Source organism: Morus notabilis, unplaced genomic scaffold (assembly GCF_000414095.1).
Source record: "Morus notabilis unplaced genomic scaffold, ASM41409v2 Scaffold1154, whole genome shotgun sequence".
Classification (NCBI taxonomy): Eukaryota; Viridiplantae; Streptophyta; class Magnoliopsida; order Rosales; family Moraceae; genus Morus; species Morus notabilis.
Genome location: NW_010359557.1, coordinates 183,163 through 188,300, shown reverse-complemented (window position 1 = coordinate 188,300; position 5,138 = coordinate 183,163). Strand labels below are relative to the sequence as shown.

General features: G+C 35.3%; 1 long non-coding RNA gene across 1 annotated transcript; it reads right to left on the bottom strand.

Moving 5' to 3' along the window:
• Positions 1 to 447: 447 nt before the first annotated feature.
• LOC112090937 lies at positions 448 to 4,735 on the bottom strand. The gene is made up of 5 exons (XR_002901910.1): positions 4,622 to 4,735; positions 4,440 to 4,502; positions 3,907 to 3,988; positions 712 to 832; positions 448 to 584 (listed from the first exon to the last, which is right to left on the bottom strand). It is a non-coding gene; the product is annotated as an uncharacterized LOC112090937 (long non-coding RNA).
• Between the last annotated feature and the right edge of the window lie 403 nt (positions 4,736 to 5,138).

Below are 5,138 nucleotides of genomic sequence, written 5' to 3'. Positions count from 1 at the left end.
TGTTCAGTAGATAACAAATGTCACACATGTATGTACAATCCTAGGGTTTCTTAACCTAGGGCTCTGATACCACTCTTGTCACGCACCCCCCTAGACGAGCCCCACTCGACTGAATTAAAATATAAATACATTACTACAGAATCCCGAAGCCTCTGACACACAAGGCTCCACCCCATAAGACATACAGTATCGTACATATATGCTCATGTAAATAATCATTACAACAGACATCAACCACAGTCTAGTAAATCCAAATATTACATAAGTTTACAGAATTCTCAAATTCCTTACATTTATTCAAGAGGATGAACTCAATTCGACTGAATTAAAATATAAATACATTACTACAGAATCCCGCAGCCTCTGACACACAGGGCTCCACCCCATAAGACATACAGTATCGTACATATATGCTCATGTAAATAATCATTACAACAGACATCAACCACAGTCTAGTAAATCCAAATATTACATAAGTTTACAGAATTCTCAAATTCCTTACATTTATTCAAGAGGATGAACTCAATCCTCTCTTGATCCAACAGTAGCAATCTTTCGTTATCCCGCACCGCTCCTAGAGTCTCCTGTGAGGGGTTTAATACATTTGAAACATAAAACGTGAGCGAAAGGCCCAGTAGGATATAATTTGCAAGGACGTAAAATAAATAAATACCCAAAACATCTTCTTCTATTTAATGAGGAAATACATACCCAAAACAAGCGAAAGAACGAGCAACATAACTCCAACTCCCACACCAATGCTCAATAGAAGGTTTGTTTTGTCACTAGCTAGCTGGAGGTCAGTAACTTGCAATACCAAAAGGTCTATGATCTGTCCAAAAGCATTTTAAGTTAACTACCCAACATACAATATCTATACATATAAATATAAAGAGAGACAATCAACAAAAAATACAATATGGAGAGAGAGTTTTAATGTTACTTTTCCATTTTATAATTATTATATATATAATATTAGGTATAATACTAGAGGGGATGCCTCTACTTCAACCTCTGCTCAAAAAGTGCAACTTTGCTAATCTTTTGGTTTATTTGGTAATGGTGGCCTTGGTGAAGAACTACAACTGTACATATTCTATAGCTGTCAAAATTTCTTTCTTTATTGAACTAATGAGCTACAACCGTACATACTAGTCAAAATTTCTAAAGCCCAGCTTTTCCAATCATTTTTCTCGTCTTTCAATTTTCTCTCGCATTCCCACTTTCTCATTCTCTCTCCTTTATTTCTTTTTCCAAGCTTCAATGCGCTAAGTCTCTCTCTCTATCTCTCGCCATGGTTGCTGTATTAGGTACCTTTATTTCTTTTTTAGTCCTTTTAGGTTGAACTTTAAACTAGCGTTGGGCCGTTGGCTGTGTTGTCTTGAGGTCTAGGAAGTTGAGGTTGATTATTCTCAGATAATGCTTGGGTCTTGGTGACTTCGGAGTTAGTTTGATTGATGTTAAGTGAATAGAAATGTGTTGTTTGGATATTTCTTATTTGCCTGTAATTGCTCTTATTATTATATTTTTAGTTTTGTTTTATTTGTGTTGTAAATGATACTGTTTTTGTTTCAGTTGGTTTTAAGTTCTCTTTTTATTTTTTATTTTTTTTTAGCTTTGTGTTTTGGCTATTTATTTTTCATGGTTGATTTTTTAGTACTGAGTGTATTATGCCTGGTTATTATTATTAGTTATTTGGGGATATAGTAATGTACTGACCAGTAAAGAAGTGTTTCAACTATCTTGTTTTCTCTTATTGTTACCTATCATTAGATATTTGCCTTCATTTTTCTTCTTGTAGCTCGCTATCAACGTGAGAGGGAGATCCGTGGGTAAGACGCGCTTGATTCGGACACGAATCGAGCAATCGTCAATTAAGCGAAAGGAGGGGCCGGACCCAAGCTCCGGCGACAGTTGATGGTGGATGGAGTTTGCCTCTAACACTGCTGTTCAGCGATCCTAGAACGTGTGGAACATAGCTGGAAATGTGGCGCTACCGACACGAGATTCACAGTTAGATCTTCAGCGCCGGAACACAGCTGGAAATGTGGCGCTACTTTGATGTGATATTTGAAGATGAGTTTATGCAAAATTTTAGAGATTATTGTCTTATAGTTAAGATTCCTAGTTTTGATGGGTCTTTTCATTTTGAGGTAGAATTCTTGGAATAGATTGATCGAATTTGTGGATGTAGAGCCTGCAAAAGCAAGCACACTTAGTTGCTAGGAAATTCAAAAATTATTCTGAATATTGGTGGAATGGGCTCCAAATTGAACAAAATCATGTTGGAAAACCGAAAATTAGGACTTGGGCACATATGAGAAAGAAATTAGTAGATTGGTTTTTGGTACCGCAATTGACTATGAACAGCCACTTTGTCAATATCAAAGTTAATAAGTCAAGCAAAGATCTGAAGGGTTTGAAGAAAAGTGTGAAAATTCCTTTATACCAATTTGGAGTTGCTACTCTAGAGTCTAGAAATTCCTTCTTACGTTTGATGCTTTTCTTAAAGAAGAATATATGGGAGAGGTTAGTATAGAGCAAATGGCAGCTTTTAAAGCAACTGAAAAGGATAATAAAGAAGCAGGGATGAGGGTTGCAACTAATGTAGTTGAACCAGATTTATTTGATGTGGACTTAAAGCAAGATTTGAAATGTTTTGACATTACTTATGAAGTCAATAGGATGTCCCCTCCCATTGACGTTAGTTACAAGAAGATTGTTGATCGGAAAGTTAATTGGATGCTTGAAGCTCCACACACAAATACTGAGGAGGTCAATACCATTGCTCAAGAAAGTTACATCAAAACTGAAACTGAGATGAGTGAAGTTACAAAGGCCATAAATTATGTTCTCTAGCTTCAATTATAACATTGTTCAAGTATATTGGTAAAGAAGTTAAAGAAGATGAGAAGCAATCTACAGTACAAGGAATTTTTGGCTCCAAACTCTGAGGATAGCTTTGTTGAAAAGTTTTTAGAACAAAGAGTATCGTTTTCTTTCAAAGTCACTCCAAATGCTATTGGGGATGATAGAAAATGCAGGGATAACAAGATTTTTGTTGTTGAAAAGGCCTACTTTGATGCATCGCAATTGAACGAAGACCTAGACTCGCCAAGACAGATTGTTAATCAGATTAACAAGGGTGTATCTTTTGAACTAGAACAAGAATTATTTGATGGCAAGTTAAGTCAAAAGAGATGCTACGTGATGTGCAAGCAACAAGAGTTTCAGAAAGTAAAGTTTGAGACTTGGGATTGGTTCAATATCAACAAATTCGAAGACTATCCATCAGTTAATCTTTCACTCATGTGTCCAAGTTTCGCTAGACTTTGTTGCTGGTGTTAATTCAAAAGTGAGCTTCTACAATGTAAATTTGTATGGAAGGTGAAATCTACCTTTACCTCAACCACTCTTGTTTTTCAGTTTCTTTTGTTTTTTTTAACCTCAAGTTTATAGTGAATTGACTTTTGCTTCTCCAAATTAGTTATGGATTTTTCATGCTATTTGTCATTTAACAAGGAAAGTTTTTAATGGTTTTATTCTCCAATTCCAATTGTTCCTTATTTTGATAGTGATAACCAACATTTGTTTCTCTTTTATTTTCTATCTCGCGCCCTTTGGGTTGGCCGAAAATAAAAGCCATAGTGGTTCAGCAATAAAGTGATCTCTAAAAGATCGAAAACATTGATAGCATCACCTCTATTAATGTCTCTAAGATGTTAAGAAGCCTGATATTTTGTCAGATGATAGACGATAATAACTTTTTTAAAAGAAATTATTAGGTTCATTCAGCAATATAAGATTTTATTCTTCCCTATTTAGAAATTAAGAAACCTAAAGCACAAAAGTGTGTAGCACAACTCCATATTAGTATATCTACGAAAGGAGAATTTAGATGCTTACCCGGCCTAGCATTGGAGATTGAAACAGACGATCCATTACTTCTTGGACTAGGAGAAATCAGAAACACACCAAGCAAAGGAAACTGAAATTGAAGATTAGGATATAGATCAACTTCAACTGGAAGAAATAAAAAACAACACAACAAGCAAAGGAAACTGAAATTGAAGATTATGACAGAGATTAACTTCGACTAGGAGAAATCAGAAACAACACAACAAGCAAGGGAAACTGAAATTGAAGTTAGTTCAGAGATTAACTTCGACAAGAAGAAATCAGAAACAACACAACAAGCAAGGGAAACTGAAATTGAAGATTAGTTCAGAGATTAACTTTGACAAGAAGAAATCAGAAACAACACAACAAGCAAAGGAAAATGAAATTGAAGATTAGTACAGAGATTAACTTCGACTAGGAGAAATCAGAAACAACACAAGCAAAGGAAACTGAAATTGAAGATTAGTACAGAGATTAACGACACTAAATTTGGAGGAAAAGGAAAGGAAAAAAAAAACAAAAAACAATGTAATCCATACCTCAAGAATGCGCCTAGAGAGGGGAAAGAATGAGGAGAAACCGATCAGCGCTAATATCTAGGGCTGGCAAAAAGAACATAAAATGCAGAAACAAAAGAAATTGAGATTGAAGATTACAGAGATGGACGAACCTAAAACTGGTGGAAAAAGGAAGAAACAAAAGCAAGAAACAAAATCCATACCTCAAGAATGCAGGGAGAATGAGGGGAAATCGCTCAGCTGCAAGATTTAGGGCAGCAAGAAAGAAAATGCTAATGGTGTTGTCGGAGTATTGACAAAACCAAATTAGTTAAAGCGGTTTAGTTATACCCACAATTGAGAACGTATAGAATTTAGTTAAATCCCTTTGTTAGTTTAGCTTAAAGTGCTGTTGTGGCAATTAATTTAGTTGTTAATTTTAGTTGGTTATTTTTTTCCTTTTATTTTTACTTTTGAATATGTTTTAAAGTTATCATATCTACATCAGAAACTATTTGTTCTGCATATCTTTTCAATTTAATTTAATTTTAATTATGTCTAACGATTAGAGAAGTGGCCCTATTGTAAAAAGCTCTACTAGAGAAACTCCTGAATTATTATTGATTTAATTTGTTTAATAAGAGCTTCTTTATAGAGATGCAAGAATGGGCCGGCCCGGCCCGTTCTCTTTAGGGCCACGCGGGCTGCAGGCCGAGCCGGCACAGCCCACGAATTTTGTGG